The sequence below is a fragment of the Lolium perenne genome, chromosome 2, assembly GCF_019359855.2.
Source record: "Lolium perenne isolate Kyuss_39 chromosome 2, Kyuss_2.0, whole genome shotgun sequence".
In the NCBI taxonomy this organism is placed as follows: Eukaryota; Viridiplantae; Streptophyta; class Magnoliopsida; order Poales; family Poaceae; genus Lolium; species Lolium perenne.
The window spans coordinates 179608869-179627384 of record NC_067245.2 but is presented as its reverse complement, the minus strand read 5'-3'; the positions used below and the strand labels follow the sequence as shown (position 1 = coordinate 179627384).

The following is an 18516-nucleotide window of genomic DNA, read 5'->3' as shown; positions in this document are numbered from 1 at the left end:
CTGAAAAGTCATACAAGGTGCACCGACACAGAGCCGTCGTAAGATTTTGGTCGCTCAAGAGAAGTCCTTGGCGAAGTCGCTCACCGCCTGACAAGATGAGCGGCACCTTACCTTCCGGCAACTACGACAGCTGGAGACATCGTGTCCAAAGCCAGGGCCAACAAGAATAAATTCAAAAGGGCTGGTCAGATGCTGCCGGTGATGAAGTTTGCGGTGCTGGAAGCTTTTGAGCTCGTGTTTCTGGCGGCGTAGCATGCATGAGCACGTCATGCAGGGGAAGCGTAAGTAGAGGATCGCGCACTACGGGCCCACAACGTCCTGCTCTGGGGCCATCGTGCGTCAAAACTAGGTCGCCATACATATGGGTGTCTAAAATAATAAGTATAGACCATTGTGCCCGAAAGTGTAGACCGGGTGTGGATTTTTGTAGCTCAAGCTACACATAGCACATTTTATTCAAAAATTCGAAAATGATACTTTCAAGTTTTAAAAAAATCTGAGAAAAAATCTTGATGTAAGTAATGTTGGGATCCACGTATGTGCAAAATTTCAACTTGAAATAACTTATATTCGGAGCTGCACAAAATGAAAAAATCTCATAGATTTGGAGGTTTTGAAATCTTTGCACTGTCCACTACTATAGGTGTCATTTTCGAATTTTTGAAAAAAAACGAGTTTTGCAAAATTTCAACTCAAAAACCGCCTGTTTTGAGTGTATATTTTGCAATAAAATAAGGTACTGGAAGTAAATAGCAGTATGTAAATGCTCCCAACGAGAAAAAGCGCAATCCTCTATGGATCTTTCCTTTGTTGCAAGTTTTATTTTGTTGAAAAGTTCTATACTTGTCCAACATACTCAAGTTAATTTAATTCAAAACGAGGTGTAATTAAAACTTCTAGATATGAGGTGCACATCTGCATGAGTGTTACCCATAAATCTATCACTTTTGGATTAAAATCCTATATTTTAAGCTATATATAATATTTTGTAAAACACTTTTAAAATATAGCACCTACTAACACGATGTATACACAGTTTGGGGAAAGCTGCCGCTATTTATTTTAGCATGCTATGTTAAACATTAGATGGTGTACCTACTAGAATAAGGCGCACCGCGAGGAAAATGAGTATTAAAACTATGCACGGGTATCATCTATATGCCGGTTCTTGAAGCAGATACCCTTTGATCAATTCTAGGTTTAAATGCAATTTCGGTATTCGGTTGCTACACACTGACATTTAGCTAGTACTCCCTTCATTCGGAAATATAACATGTTTTACATATTTTAAAGTGAACTAGATACATATTGTAATGAGTGAATCTTCATACTAAAAGTAGACTAAATACATACCAAAATAGATGAACTACAAAAAGCTAAAATATCTTATATTATATCAGTGAATGGAAGGAGTAGTTTTAATTTCTGCGTGTAACTGATTTTAACCCTGCTTGTCTCGGTGATGCCATTATGGTGCGTACTGAAGTTAGTCTATCAACCATAATGCTGAATGCTGATACCAGAAACGGCAATCACAGCTCGATCCTGATTTTGTTTGTGTCTAGTGGCTTATCAGCATGTCCCGAAAGAAATGGCACGGGCATTTTATAATTACTACATTTTTCTTTACATCTCTATTATTTGCTACATGATTATCATTTTCTCGTCACTGACATGTAATGGTCATGTGGAAAATAATAGATAATTTAAAAAAAGTTTGTTAAATTATAAAATATTTCAGCTAACTTGTGGTGATCACGTGGTAAATAATAGAGAATCAGAGAAAAATATTGTAAATATAAAATATCCCAGCAAACTAGCAAATCGTGGACTGAAAAAATTGACGACTAACTAGCAACGTTCCAACTTCGCACCAAAATTCCGGAAAGAGGCCAATAGAAGGGTCACGGCATGCAGTTGACTCACGTCAACGCCCTATCCCTTGGTGTTGGATGGCACGGAAGCTGCACCTCTCGTTTACTCATGGCCTCTATAAAAGCAGCTTAACCACAACACAAAGGTACACAGCCCGTAGTACAGCAGCAGCATAGCAAGTGAGAAGGGAGATCAGATCGAAGATTCAGACATGAGGACGCAGCGAAATGCTCTCTCTTTGCGCGCGCTGCTCCAGATGGTCTTCATGCTCATCGCTGCTTTCCAGGCCGTCTCTGTGCAAGGAGGTAGGGTACACTCCTTTCGTTTGCTTGATTAATTCAGTTATTACTGCATTTCATTTCAAATTTTCAATAACTATTTTCCTACCATTGCAAAATACCCACTAACTGCCGACGTGCCAACTTTGCCCCTAAAGTTAGAAGAAAAAACTTAAAGCAAAACTAAAGTATTACTCGCAGCGTTGATGTGAGTCAAACTCGGGATGGGAATGGGCCCATCCAGACCTGTCCGTAGACCTGGTTCTATCGGTCTCAAGGCCGATTTGAGAGGCTAGGGCCAACCTATTTAAAAAAAATGTCTGTGGCCTTGGTAGCCTAATAGGTATTGCGGGTTGATCCAAAGCTTATCTTTTTTGGCCTAAAACATGTTGATTATATTATATAGTTGTATACGTAAGTAAGAAGAATGATAATATGATTGCAGAGCTCTTTTCCCGCATCTACGTTACTAAGACTGATCAACCTAATTGATCCAAATATGCGTACGAAGCTAGAACCGATGGCTAATTGGCAGACTAAGCTAGCTCAGAACTAATTGGTGTGCTAAGCCTTGATGGTTCGGCTTCATCGGTCTAATGTTAATCAATACTATTTGCCGATACTAGCTAGGTAACGGAACAAATCAATTAGAGCTAGTAGAGGTGTACTAACGAAGTCTAGGTAAAAAAAAACAAAATCCAGGTCGGGTCTGACCCAATGGGTCTGTGGTGCCGGCTCTATTGTCCCAATTCTCATATGAGGCCGACCCACACGACCCAGTAGCTCTGTTGTTTTTTTGGGTTGGCCCGCTGACCCGGTGGGTTGACCCGACCCATTTCCATCCCGATTCAACGCCCGATGCTCTTGTGGTCCATGTTGAATTTTGATGAGTGGAATTATATGGAAGAACTGTTTGGTGAATTTGACGCGTGGACCATATGGAAGCGGCTTTGACTTTCCACAAGCTGCTCTTGGTGGCTTTCATGGTCATCTATGTTTTGATGGCTATCTCCGTGCAAGGATGTACAGTAGAATACCATTGTGCAAGCGAAGCGGTGACCACCTACTAATTTAACGACGCCTGCTATCGGTTGGAGGAAGCACTAAAGTTGTGTGCATGCTTTCTCCCGCTTTTGTTTTCTTGGTTGCAAACTACCTCTGATTGATTACGAATTATCCCAGTTTGGAATGGTGTTGAGATCAAACTACCATTTGTTCATGGATAGATTGACTTGGATCAAAGTATAACCACACACGGATAGGTGCAATATTTTAACTGTGAAACCATGTTTATTGTTTAGTGAAAACAAAAATAACTCTTTTCTGAAACTTTAACGCTTTATTCAATGACGTCATACAAAAATAGTCAGATTTGAAAAGAAAAGGTTTGGTTTATTTTACGTTGAAGTTTAGGCAAATAATCAAATATAAGCAATTTCACCACATATGACGCAGGTACTAGAGGACTTTCACCGTTTGGACTCGGAAGACCTACTGCCGCTGGAGAGGTACACGGCGAGCCTTATACTGGACGCAGATGTATTCCTATTTATGGTTGTGACCATCATGGTGCAGCTCCATGACTAAGTATACGAATATAGTACTCCTGGCTACCAGCGCTCGCATGTATCAGATAGAAATATCCTTCGACGCCTCTAATTGCAGTGTGGTATATCCAATTTAGGGACCTATTTGTCCTATTTAAAGGAATGCATATGCTATTTTGTTGGGGTGTGACTATTTCTCTATCGAATGAGAACTAAATTCGTTCTTAGTCAGATGCTGTTATTAAATTTCAGTTGCAACATGAGTTATAATTTCATGACTAGCACGAATCACGATGCAAATTAAATGGTGTAAGACTTAACTGAGCACTAGCAAATCCCATTTTATTGTGCACCCGGAGTATCAATAAAAACATTATTTATCTAAGTGGCCATGAAGACTAGAGTGGTCCGCCTAAAACTAGCTAAAACCACATAACTCAAAGGGGTACCAGCAAATCTCACCAATCTTTGTGTTTTAATCACCGGTGAGTTTTAGAGAGCACAAACCACTAAAGCAGAACCCTGAAAACTATTTGACATAGGCATCCCAAATGGGCCTGCCGAAGATAGTACTCGGGGTTTACTGAAGGCCCACTACCCGAAGAATAAGAAGATTCAGGAGCCCAAGATATATTAAGGAAAGTTAGAGTTGTAATAGGAAGTGTTATTTGTAATCTGGCGGGATGAGTTAGAAACCGTCCCGGACTCTGTAACTTGTACAAAACGAAACCCTCGGCTCCGCCTCCTATATAAAGGGGGAGTCGAGGGACGAAGAGATCATCGAATCATTGTTTACAAACCCTCGTTTTCATAATCGTCGAGTACTTTTCGGCTGAAACCTTCGAGATCTACTTGCCCTCTACTTCCAACTAAACCCTAGCCTACAATCCATAGGCATTGACAAGTTGATACCTTGTCAATTGGCGCCGTCTGTGGGAATTAGAGGCATAAGGATCTGATCTCGATGGCACGTTCAAGATCTTTGACATCGTCAACCGCAAGCAACGCAATGGATCGAGGTAAACAGATCGCTGCTGGTCCTGTCGATTTTGTTCCTCACCCACCCTCCCGTTTGGATGCATATGCGTATCTGGCGGAGCCCATGGAGATGACGTTCGGAAGGTTTCGCTTTCGCGTCGAGAAGGAAGGATCGTATCGTATCGAAATTCCGATTTCGTCGGGATCGTCGGCGGTCGATTCCGATTTTTCAAGCTATACATCGTCAAACGAATCAGGAGAAGAAGAAACTTCGTCGACACGCTACGTCAGCACCAGAGCAAGAGAGAAACTCGCCAAGATCTTCAACGACATGTCGTTTGAGTCATCTGCGGACTCATATATAAGCGATGACTCAAGCGATGTCGACAGTTACGACTTCATCGACAAATCTATCACAGTGGGCAAGGTCTTCATCAATCTCAACGATGATGTCACCAAACCCAACATAGATCTGAGTACAAAGTATCATCAGATTTATGCCATTGAAGATCAAGAGGAAACATCTGAGGCTTTCGACGATCTAGGAAATCCATACATCGATCCCTCCAATCTGCGACAAGGCCTGGGCAATAAATACGTCGGGCCGCAGCCGCGAGACAGAGTTCAACTTTCGCAAGCAGCATGGGATAGAGCCGCGAGAGCTATGAACGGTTCAGAACCAATGGCCACCACAGCCACACCAGAGGAATTGCAAGCATATCAATATAGGCTCGCACGAGCTGCAAGAGAATTGGAAAAACAGACAGCTGAGTTAAACAGAAGAAAGGAGGCAGCTTCTGCATCTAGCAGGAGAAGGCCAGATCTAAGTCGACAATCTAGAACTTCGGGTGATAGCCACAGGGAGGCGCGGAACAGAGCAAGATCAAGGTTGCAATATATACCCGAGGCAGAAAGAGAGCACTTGGTCCAAAACCTCGACATGTCCTTTATGTCGATAGATACAAGAGGAAATATCATCCCTAAGACACCAGAAGCTGGGTATATGGCGACACATACTTTTATCCTTGCATCTAAACCACCTCCAGGTGATCCAAGGGAAACACTATACAATATGGCGGTAGCAGGAGTTGGAGCTATGGGGACAGCGTTTGTATCAACGCCTCCCGAAGGAGCGGCAAGGCAAAATAGTCCACGACCTGCAGCAGCAACAGCGGCAGCACCTGAAGGACCAAGTGGAGCAAGAGACACAGCAGCACAAGCAAGGGTCGACAGAGCGCGGCAAAGCAGAAGGGATCATCGGCAATCTCCGGAGCTTAACGACGAAGATATGTGCGGCTTGCCATGCTTCACGAGGAGAGTCCGAAAAACTCGAGTCCCCTCAGGATTCAAGTTACCCGACAACTTCAAGAAGTTCGACGGCCTTCAAGATCCAGAGGATTGGCTAGTTGATTATCTCGAGACAGTGAAGCTCACAGGAGGAACCAGGGCAACAGCTATGCAAAGCATCCAGGTGCATTTGAGTGGAGCCGCACGATCTTGGATAAAGAAACTCACTCCAGGATCTATCGACAGCTGGGAAAGTTTCGATGATGTGTTCGTCAAGAACTTCAGATCCACGTGCAAAAAACCTGCGTCGTTAGAGGAGTTGAGAGCATGTCGACAAAAGCCAGATGAGCCAATGAGAAAGTACATCCAAAGGTGGAATATCATCAAAAACTCGGCAGAAAATATATCTGACGAGAGAGCAATAGATGCGTTTGTCGCAGGAATCAGGCGTGGAGATTTTGTCGAGGACTTGGGAAGGACCAATCCAAAGACAGTATCCGCGTTAATGGAGATAGCAAACAGATGGGCAGATGGAGAAGACGCTGTCCACAACAAACGGCACAGGTCGCCAGAGGAGGACCGTGGTCGAAACTATCAACCGAGGCGACGATTTCCTCGGCAGTACCCGAACTATGACGCTCCAGGGCAAATTTCGGCAGGTTTTCGGGCAAACACAGGAGGAAACCACAGAGATGATTATCAGAGAAGCAGTGAACATCGAGGTGATAACAGGGATGATTCTCGCAACAACAGGCAAAATAGCGGGCCTAGGTTCCCAAGGCCTTTCGTGTCCCCTGAAGAGATGATGAATGGGCCGTGTCAAATGCACTTTTTCCTCAACAGTAATGGTAAAAGACAGTCAGGGCACCTGCAGAAAGACTGTCGAAATTTTCAGGCAATGCTAAGGTATGCAGAGCACGCTAATGCGCGGGCAACACAGAGAAATCCTCGAGAACCCAGGAGCGAGATTCACTTGCCGCCTCCTCCCGCGATTACAGACGACAATCGGCATCAGCTCAGAATAGCGACAGCACCTCCACCACCACCTTATGTTGATCCTAACCCCAACGGAGCAGTGTCGATGATTCAGAAGGGAAGGCCATCCAATAGAGCTCAGAAAGTAATCTCACGACAGGTGTTTATGGTAGAAAAAATGCCTCCACCAACAGTTGAGTATCTTAATTGGTCAGGACAAGATATTGGCTTCACCATAGCAGATCATCCGCAGCAAGTTCCTCGACCAGGGCAGTCAGCACTTATTCTGCCAGCAGTTATCGCGGGATTTGATGTCTCTCGAGTGTTCATAGATGGCGGCAGCAGCCTAAACCTTATGTATGCAGATACATTGAGGAAGATGAACATATCCTTAGCAAACTTGAAGCCAATAGACACAAGGTTCCACGGCATCACACCAGAGAAACCAAGTTATCCATTGGGGAAAATCAATCTCGACATTCAGTTTGGAACCCGAGAAAATTATAGAATCGAGAGGCTGGAATTTGAAGTCGTGGATTTTCCGTCGCAATACCACGCTCTGTTGGGACAACCAGCATATGCTAGATTTATGGCGGTGCCACATTATACATACCTGTTGTGGAGGTTTCCTGGACCAAAGGGACCAATCACAGTCAAAGGAAGCTTTGACTTAGCCGATAAGTGCGATAAGGATTTTCACCGGCTATCAGAAACTTTCGGGATGCAAGCTGAGTACCTGGCGTCAAGAAGTATGACTGACTATGACGTGCTGCCAGACGTTGGAAGGCCAAACAAAGAATCAACTTTCAACACCGAGAAAAATTCTAAGGAGGTGTAGATTCACCCGACAGACCCGAAAAAGACGACATCTATCGCAAACGACATGGATATCGCATAGGAAAGCGTGCTCGTCGAGTTCCTCCGTGAGAACTGGAAAATCTTCGCATGGTGTCCAGCTGACATGCCAGGAGTACCCAGGGAACTTGCCGAGCACCACCTAAACTTGGATCCATTAGCGAGACCAATCAAACAACCTTTGCGGCGTTTTTCGGAACCAAACCGCAAAGCTATGCTGTCAGAAATCAATCGACTACGAGAAGCTGGTTTTATCAAAGAGATATTCACAGAAGCCACATGGGTAGCAAATCCTGTGTTGGTGCCGAAGAAAAACACTAAGGTCCTTCGCATGTGCGTCGACTTTACGTGTCTCAATAAACATTGTCCAAAGGATCACTTTCCCCTCCCGAGGATCGATCAAATTATCGACTCCACGGCTGGATGTGAACGTCTTTCCTTCCTGGACGCATATTCTGGTTATAACCAGATCAGATTGAAAGAAGAAGATGAAGTAAAGACCGCGTTTATTACACCATACGGCGTGTTTTGCTACAGAACAATGCCCTTTGGTCTAAAAAATGCGGGAGCAACATATCAGAGGATGATGCAGAAGTGTTTGGCGACACAGATTGGGAAGAACGTGCAAGTATACATCGATGATGTCGTCATAACATCAAAAAAGGGGGCAACGCTGATCGAGGATCTCAAGGAAACCTTCGACAACCTTGACAAGTTCTGCCTCAAACTGAACCCGACGAAGTGTTCTTTCGGCGTCCCAGCAGGAGAACTTCTGGGGTTTCTAGTTTCAGCAAGAGGGATTGAAGCAAATCCCGATAAAATACAAGCTATCGTAACAATGAGGAAGCCAACAAAGTTGAAAGAAATACAGCAGTTAACTGGGCGAGTCGCAGCCTTGAGCAGATTCGTCGCCAGGCTAGGGGAAAAAGCGCTACCATTTTACGCCCTCATAAAGCAAGGAGATAAATTCCAGTGGAACGAAGAAGCGGACAGAGCTTTTGAGGACCTCAAACGCAAAATCTCGACACCCCCTATCTTGGTGGCGCCAAAAGAGAAGGAGCCTTTGTTACTGTATATTGCGGCCACACCCCAGGTAGTAAGCACAGTCCTTGTCGTTGAAAGGGAGGAAGAAGGAAAACTCCACGGAGTGCAGAGGCCAGTATACTTCGTCATCGAAGTTTTATCGCCATCAAAACAAAGGTACCCTCAGTACCAAAAGCTAGCATATGGAGTGTTCACAACAGCACGAAAATTGCGCCACTACTTTTCGGCACACCCGATCATAGTGGTCAATGAAGCTCCCTTGTCAAATATACTAAACAATCCAGAAGCTACGGGTCGTGTCTCCCTTTGGGGAATAGAACTTTTCCCTCGGGACATCACGTATGAAAAAGAAAAGTAATCAAGTCGCAAGTTCTGCCAGACTTCATCGCAGAGTGGATGGAGCTGCAAAACACAGGACCCCCAGACTTGTCGAGAACCTGGACCATGAACTTTGATGGGTCCAAAAGACTAGAAGGAGCTGGCGCAGGAGTAGTACTCATATCACCTGAAGGCGACAAGTTGAAATATGTCCTTCGGATGACGTTCCCTAACGCATCCAATAACGAAGCAGAATATGAAGCCCTCATACACGGGATGAAGATGGCGAAAGCTTGCGGCGCAACTCGACTAAAAATCTTTGGCGACTCACAATTGGTGGCTCAGCAAGTTATGAACCAATGTGATGCAGTCAATGATAGCATGATGGCATACAAGGAGGTGTACAACGAGCTCGAAAAGTTGTTTGATGGATGCGAAGTAAATCATATTAGCAGATTGAGCAACGACGAAGCCGACGTTCTTGCAAACATCGGGTCGCAATGCCTTGCAGCTCCGCCAGGTGTATTTTGGGAAGAGATAACAGAGAGATCTACAAAATTGACAAAATCAAAAAAGAAGGAGAAGAAACCCTCGGGGGCTACCAAGGAAGAGCAAGAGGAAGAAGAAGAAGATCAGGACCTGGTCATGGTGATACAGATACCATGGATGCAGACGTACATATCATACATCCTCAGGAAAGAAATACCCGATGATCCAGTTGAGGCAAGGCGAGTAATTCGACGCTCCAAAGCTTTCACGGTGATCAAAGGAGAATTGTACAAGCGAAGTATTTCAGGCGTCCTGCAAAGGTGTGTCACACCCGAAGAAGGAAGAATAATTCTGAAGGATGTACACAAAGGAATATGTGGCCACCACGCAAGTAGTCGAGCTATTGCAGCCAAGGTTCTTCGGGCAGGATTCTACTGGTTGACAGCAATAGAGGACGCCAAGGAAATAGTAAGAACTTGCGACGCGTGTCAAAGGTTTACCGCAAAACCTCACTCTCCAGCAGCAGAACTAACACCAATACCATTGTCATGGCCCTTTGCCCAATGGGGACTTGATATCGTGGGCAAGTTACACAAATCCTGGCCAGGAGGAAAGGAGTACATGCTAGTAGCTGTCGACAAATTTACAAAGTGGATAGAAGCGAAGCCGATAAATTCACCAGACGGAGCATCCGCAGTAAAATTCATAAAAGGCCTCGTCTTCAGATTTGGAGTGCCCCACAGCATCGTTACAGACAATGGCAGTAACTTTACATCCCACGAGTTCAAAGATTATTGCGAAGAAGTGGGTATCAAGTTACACTTTGCGTCAGTTGCGCACCCGCAGACCAACGGCCAAGTCGAGAAAGCTAATGGAATCATCTGCAACGGCATTAAGAAACGCTTATTAGCACCACTGGAGAAAGCTCGACACACCTGGCCAGAGGAGCTGCCCAGTGTATTATGGAGCATACGAACAACACCAAACACAGCAACACAAGAAACTCCGTTCTTCTTGGTTCATGGAGCAGAAGCAGTACTACCAATCGAGATAGAGCATAACTCTCCACGAGTCGTGGAATATGATGACGAGGTGTCGAGAAAAGCGCTAGAAGATGACGTCGATGCACTTGACGAAGCTAGAGACGAAGTACTGTCTCGGGTAACCAAATACCAACAGGACTTGAAAAATTACCACAGTCGACGCTTGCGGCCAAGATCCTTTCAGGTGGGAGACCTAGTTCTTCGGCTCACGCAAAAAAGTCATGAAAAACTCGAGTCACCATGGCTAGGCCCCTACATTGTCACGGAAGTAATCGGAGGAGGAGCATACAGGATAAAGGACAAGAAGACAGGGGTGGAGGAGCAAAACCCCTGGAACGTGGCGCAACTCAGGCGGTTCTATGCCTAGAGTTGAAATATAGTCCTTGTAAAACTTCAATGTACTGAAACGCCCGCGAGTTTTCAGACGCACTCTTTTCCTTTTTCGGGGCACCGAGTGGGGCCGGGAAAGGTTTTTAATGAGGCGGGCTCGCGGTGCTGCAATATAATAAAGATAGTGTCAATATAACTTTTCTTTATCGACATGCTCAAAGTCTCCGACCCGACGAATTTCAATATAGTTCCTCGAAAAAAGAAAAGCCTTGCCTTGGTATTAAAATACCTCGTGAGTCAATAAAAATACAAAATAGTACTCAACAAAGAAGCTCGGGGGCTGATATTCGCCAAAAATACATATTGAATAAATGCCTTGGTTCAAAACCTCGCAATACACAAATACAGTAAATAGCCACCGAAACACTCGGGGGCTAGACAAATATAGAAATATGATGATTGCTTCACAATATAATCACAATCATGGGTTACAAAGAAGAGTTATCTACCAAAGGAAAATAATTAGTCATGATTCAATATGTCATCAAGGGTAATTCTGTTTTCTTCAGGAGCAGCGCCAAGAAAATCAGCATAATGACCATCTGCAAAAAAGTCGGCATCCATCCGAAGAAGGTCTTCAATCATTTCTTCGGCTATAGGCGAAACCTTCGTGTTAATTCGGTCGACACCAACTCTTCGGCGCCTTACCTTCTCATGAACTTTCGCAACAACCTGGGTCAGGTCAAGCTTTGAGTGGCAGATCTGAAGCATGATAAGGGCAAATCTGGCGCCAGCTACCAGTTGAGCTCTGACAAAATCATGGATCTTGTGGGCATCCTTAAATTTCCCCATTAACTCGGGAAGAGTTTGTGGTTGAACGTTCCGAGGAAACATGGAGTTATAAACCATAGACAGGGTCCTGGTACAGAAGTCAAGGAAGTCGCGAGTTTGAGAGGTGCGATCCTGAAATCTGACAATCTGGCGGGTCCTCTCTGGGGTAGCCCAAAACAGAGAACCATGGTCAAGGGCAAGGTTAACAAGGAGGTTCGTCCTAGTATTTACCCTCTCTTCTTCGGCAACAGCATCAGTAAAGGAACCTATTAAAACAACAGAGCAGAAAACTTTAAGAGACGCAGCATGAAGACGGAAGATATCGGAGGATGAAACAAGCATACCCGACATATCCGCACTGGCTTCATTCATTAACTCGAGCATGAAATTTTCTCGAGTAGTCGCCTTTTCAGCCTCGGAAGCAGCGATTTCCTTAGCAGCCACGGCCTCGCGAGCTTGCTGAAGTGCAATTTTTTCGGCTTCAGATGACTTACGAGACTTTTCCATCATCACAAGTGTTTGCTTCTTTGCATACTGAAGTTGCTGCCGAAGTTCATCCAATTCTCGCGGCAAGGAATCTTCGACAGGTGTAGCATCAGCAAGAGTTCTCCTTGAGCGAGAAGAAGAAGGCGAAACATTGGAAGGAGCGGAAGATGGAGTATAGTTATCAAATACCAACTGAAATTTAATAAAACAAGACAACATCAATCAACAAGCAAAGATAGAGTTTTCATTAATCTTTCGGAATAATTACAAAGGCCTTACAGTGGAGCTAATGAAGTACGTGTCGCCAAATAACTACTTTGGCGACAAGAGCAAAAGAAACAGAGAAAGAAAAACAAAGAGGCCTGCAACTAGACCTCCGGCCTTGATGAGCTAGGAGTTGAAGCTGGTTTGATCCCGAGATAGGCCAAGATTTTCTTCGTGTTGGGCTTGGCTGCCTTAATCAGCGACCTCCATCTTGATTGCTCTATCTGATCGGTGTCGCCAACTTTCATCCAATCAACAGTCTGTTGGCTGTCAGCAACCAGGGCAACAGTGCTTTCGACAGCAATCTTCATATTTTCCTGACGCATCTTCAGTCCAAGGTCCTCTGATGAATTGAAGCTCTTGGCAAGGGCAAGGAAAGTCGGGGGCTCCTCTTTCTTCGGGAAGAAGTAGGGGAACAGCGTCGACAATCCTGCACTAGCATTTGCCACGCCTTCACGAATTTCGGACCCATGAAGCTCCAGATAAGAAAGTGCGTCAAGGAGAGGGTCATTGACGGGATTCTCCAGATCAAACTCTTGGTTTGTTTGGTCTGCCACAGGAAACAAAACGTTGGTCAAAAACAAGAAACAGCGGTTCTCATAAAAATAGAAGGGATCAATAGTATTACTGTGAGTGCGTCGACTTTGTGATTTCAGGCGCTTGAGGATCCCCTGTTCACGAGCAGCTTGTGCAGCTTTATGCTCGTTTAAAGCAGATTCAGCATCCTCAAGTCTTTTCTGCAGTTCCTCGACACTAGCAGCTTTTGCTTTGGCTTCATCAGCCTCGGCTTTGGCTTCGCTAGCAACAAGTTCGGCTTTCTTGCGAGCCGCCTCACTTTGCTCCAGTTTTTGAGCAAGTGCGTCGGCACGTTTGTTGGCCTCTGCAAGTTTCTCTGTCGAGATAAAAAAAAAGAAGAAAGATCAAAAATCGCGACATACAACAGGAGCAAAAAGTCAGAAAGAACGGCAAGTATAAAAGTTGTTACCTTCAGTAATGCTGGCATACTCACGGTACCCAATGAATTGGGATCCGATGCGGATAAGATCTTTGATCATGGGCTGTCAAAGAAGAACAAAGCAAGAGAAACATCGGCATGAAAAAAGAGTGAAGGCGTGAAAAAGCAAAATAGAGGAAATATAGATATCGACAAACTTACATCATCCAAGAGCAAAGTAGAAGAGCCGCCCAATTGAGGGGCAGGCTCAACAATCGTTTCAATCCTTGTCCTTTTTGGTGAAGGAGCAAGGGGGCTTGCTGGCGGAGTTGTGGTGACGACGTTTCGTTGAGGAGGCGAGGATTTTTCTCCTTCAGCTGGTGTCTCTGAAACAACTAGAGTACGTGATGAGCTCGTTCGAGCAGCCACGTCAAGAGTTGGTGGTTCTTCCTCATCATCACTGCGAACAAAAGACGACAGCATAAAAAACAAGATAGACAAAAGAACTTCGAGTACAATGATAAGAAGAAGTAAAAGACAACTTACGAGCTGACGAGGGATTCAAGATATGGATCATAAGCCGCCTTTTGGCGTGAAGGATCGGCTTCTTCGGCTTTGGAGGTGCCAGAATCCTCGGCGTCATTCCTTTTCCTTTTGTTCCTTGGGGAAACAGCAGGAGGAAGGGATTGCGTCGACTCGCTGGCGTCGGATTCAACTTCTTTTTCATGGGAAGCCGCAGATTTGTGAGAACCTGCGACTTCACTTTCAGGAAGAGAAGAACCCTGGTTGTCTTCGGCGACGATAGCTCGTTCTTCGACTTCTCCATCCTCAGAAAGAGGAGGAAGGGAAACCACAGTAGGATGGTTCTGCAGGAAAATAGCGACCAAAGAAAAATTAGAGAGATATCAATACAATGAGATGCAGGGAAAGTTCGGAACAAGACAAAAATTCGAGAAGACAAAATACCTCAGGGAGAGGATTGGTGGAGCTGTATGGTTCCACGCGGCAAGAGGAGGGAATAGGATCCTTCTTGTTAAGCGAGGAAATTCTTCGAATAAGCTTCTCCAAGTCCTTTACAGAAAGATCATTGGAGAGCCTATTGGCGTCATTTTCACCAGCATACGTCCAAAGGGGATTTTTGCGAGCCTGAAGAGGCTGCACTCTAATCCTAAGGAAGTAGGCGGTGATTTGAACACCAGACAGCTCCTTGCCTCGAGTATTTTGAAGCTGATGAATACGAGACATAAATGCTTCTGTCGCCGTTTTCTCTTCTCCGGAAGCTTCAGCATCCCAGGAGCGGCGGCGCAGAATTTTGGCACTTCCGTCGAAAGGGACTATGTTGTGTTCCACAGAATTGGCACTTTCTTCATGTATGTAGAGCCACCTTTTGCGCCACCCTTGGACAGAATCAGGAAATTTGACGTCGAAGTAATCAACGTCAGTTCGGACACAGATAACAACGCCGCCTATGTTATAGGTGGCGTTGTGGGAGCCATTGCGGCGGAGGCAGAAAATGCGTTTCCACAGAGCCCAGTTAGGAGGGATTCCAAGGAAGCATTCGCAAAGAGTGATAAAAATGGAGACATGGAGGATGGAATTGGGGGTCAACTGGTGCAGCTGAATCCCATAAACAAAAAGAAGGCCGCGGAGGAAATCGTGAATTGGGGCAGAAAGGCCGCGGATGAGGTGATCAACGAAACTAACCCGGTACTCCATTGGAGGGGTTGGGTAGCTTTCTTCGCTGGGAAAGCGGATGGCGTCCTCTTTCTTCATCAGGCCTAGCCTCTTCAGCATGTTGACGTCTTGGTTGGAGATTTTAGATCTCTCCCACTCAAGATCTTCAGCGGCCATCTTGGACTCTGGAGTACTGTGGCGAGTGAGTCGCGTGCGCGGTGGCATCAACGGCACTGGAAAAGCAAAGTTCGTGCGTGTGTAAGATCAAAGAGAGTTGGGCGCAGTGGAAGTTTTTGCAAAGAGGAACAGATGTGCGGCGCAAGCGAAGGAGTGAACGGAGGTTGAAGAAAGGTTTATATAGGAATTGGGCGAAGCAATGCACCGTTGGATGAAGAAATCGTGTGGTGAAAAAAGATCTTGTAGATAAAGGGTAAAAAGGTATTTTTACTGAGATGGAATAGAACAGGCGTTACAGTACGTGCGCCAGGAAAAGCGGAGGACGTGTGTCCCCCACTTGCACGACGTGTCAATGTGGTGGAAACAATGGACCCACAAGGCAGAAAAATCACGACTATTAACAGAGATGAAGTAAATTTGACTAAGGGAAGCATGCCGACAAGAAAAATAAAAGAAGATTGGCGGCAGGAGAAGTTATTAAATACTTCGGGAGCCTTTGATCAAATACAAGTTTTTGCCCAAATGCTCGGGGGCTACTTCGACAAAAGTAAAATTTCGAGTATGGCAATATAGAAATTGTGGGAGCCTACAACCAAGCACAAGTCCTTGGCTGTAGCCTCGGGGGCTACTCCCATCGGGAGCGCTGTTCGCGCACCCGAGAGATGAAAAGAAGATCATATCGAGAAATAATGACAATATAGCGACAAGGTAGACTAAAATGTTGAGCCTACAACCAAGCACAAGTCCTTGGCTGTAGCCTCGGGGACTACTCCCATCGGGAACGCTGTTCGCGTATCCGATGAAATTAAAAAAGAAAGATAGCAAAGCAAAAGAATATATTTCGAGTTATAACTAACTCTACATATACTCCCATCGGGAGAGCAATATGAGTCATCTTTGACTCGATAAAATGTGCCATTCCAACAGCCGGAAAAGCACTCGACAATATATTCTCAGAACGCCAAAGTTGCGATCAATTTCTGAATGCCGCAAATTTGCGAAGGTAAGACCCCAGATCCGTTCTGCTGGGCGTAGCATCGCCGAAGACTGCGCTCTGCTACTTTTATCCGTATCAACAGATACGAAGAAAAATCCTAACGGACGCGTTAGGTACTCGATAAATTTGACTGGGACTCGACAGAATGGTAAGACCTTAAGCGGCACCTGTCGAAGTTTACACCAGTATCCCGAGATCATGTCCAGGGACGTGATCTTGAAGTAGGTTTTTGCGGATTGCCACTAGAGCAGTTAACTAGTACCTGATCCGTCAGATGAACTAGCCCCAACTACCATTATCCCTGTACAATATAGAATTTTATGAAGAAATATAAAAAAGTTGAAGCTGTTGAATAAAAATAAACAGTGGAGATTTTCCCTGACTCTAGGATTCAAGCAAAATCTCGGGGGCTACTGACATAGGCATCCCAAATGGGCCTGCCGAAGATAGTACTCGGGGTTTACTGAAGGCCCACTACCCGAAGAATAAGAAGATTCGGGAGCCCAAGATATATTAAGGAAAGTTAGAGTTGTAATAGGAAGTGTTATTTGTAATCTGGCGGGATGAGTTAGAAACCGTCCCGGACTCTGTAACTTGTACAAAACGAAACCCTCGACTCCGCCTCCTATATAAAGGGGGAGTCGAGGGACGAAGAGATCATCGAATCATTGTTTACAAACCCTCGTTTTCATAATCGTCGAGTACTTTTCGGCTGAAACCTTCGAGATCTACTTGCCCTCTACTTCCAACTAAACCCTAGCCTACAATCCATAGGCATTGACAAGTTGATACCTTGTCACTATTTCTGTTCTAATTTCACTGGAAGTTGGATTGAAAGTACTCCCTCCAATCCTAAGCATAAGATGTAAAATTTCGTCTAAGACTAATGCCGTGAGCGAGTCCTGGTGCAGGAGTGATCGCTAGTTTACCGAAACTGCACCTCCTCATTAAATTCCCATCTCCTCAAAACTCGCTGCAATTATACCAAAAACTACTACATCACACCTCTTCTTAGATCCGTGATCACTTCGCAAGCCACCTACTACCTCACACCTCGTGTCCTACCACCGGGTACTACAAGGTTCATCAACAAAATCACGAGAACTTTTCTTTTGTCGGCTAAGGATACCACTACCGGCGCCAAATGCAAAGTTAATTGTGAAATTGTGTGCCGTCCCAAGAAGCTTGGAGGGCTTGGTGTCATGAACTTGGATAAATTTGCCACGGCTCTTCGTCTTCGTTGGCTTGGCTTGAGTGGAAAGATAGCTCTAAAATTTGGGCGGGCTCCAAAAACCCATGCTCCAAGGAGGACATGGAAATCTTCTACGCCGCAACCACCATTGCCATCGGTAACGGTTGCAAGACTCCCTTTTGGGAAGCCCCTTGGCTCGACGGGAGGAAGCCCAAGGACATAGCAGCGCTCATATTCGCTTCTTCGAAAAGGAAAATTTGGAATGTCAACAAAGCGTTGGAGGACAATGCTTGGGTGCGAATGATCATCCTTGATGAGAGCTTCACCATGGACCATCTCTCACAATTTGTCGGTTTATGGGTAAAACCTCAAGGAGTGCATCTACATGAGGAGGTCGCCGATGATATTTCTTGGAAGCTCACGGCTAATGGCCAATACTTGGCCAAGTCGGCCTATGAATTGCAATTTTCGGGCTCCACTTTCTCCTCCCTTCACAAGTCGGTGTGGAAGGTTTGGGCTCCTCCTAAGGTCAAGTTCTTCACATGGCTTCTCACTCAAAATAGGATTTGGACCGCGGACCAGCTTCGAAAGAGCGGGCGGCCAAATTGTGGGTCGTGTCCTCTATGCAAGCAAGTGACGGAGTCAGTTATTCATCTCTTCATCCATTGCCGGTTCTCCGTGCGGCTTTGGTGCTCCCTGAGGGATTGGTTCAGCCTCCCGGTATCCAACCAAACCTTTGGGTGGATCTTTCAATCAAGACATGGTGGGACTACATGACCACTAATGCCGTTCCTAGCCGCAAAGCCGTGGCCTCCCTCTCCTTGCTTGTCCTTTGGGAAATTTGGAATGAGAAGAATGCGAGGGTTTTCTATAACAAGCATGTCCCACATGCGGTTATTCTAAAAAAAGAGTGAAGCCCGCTTGTGGGCTTCCGCGGGCGCA

At 45.3% G+C, this 18516-nt stretch overlaps 1 long non-coding RNA gene across 1 annotated transcript; it reads left to right on the top strand.

The window, feature by feature from the left end:
* The first annotated feature begins 1964 nt into the window (after nt 1-1964).
* LOC127334042 (uncharacterized) lies at nt 1965-3931 on the top strand. The gene is made up of 2 exons (XR_007871881.1): nt 1965-2180; nt 3609-3931. It is a non-coding gene; the product is annotated as an uncharacterized lncRNA (long non-coding RNA).
* The last annotated feature ends 14585 nt before the right edge of the window (nt 3932-18516 follow it).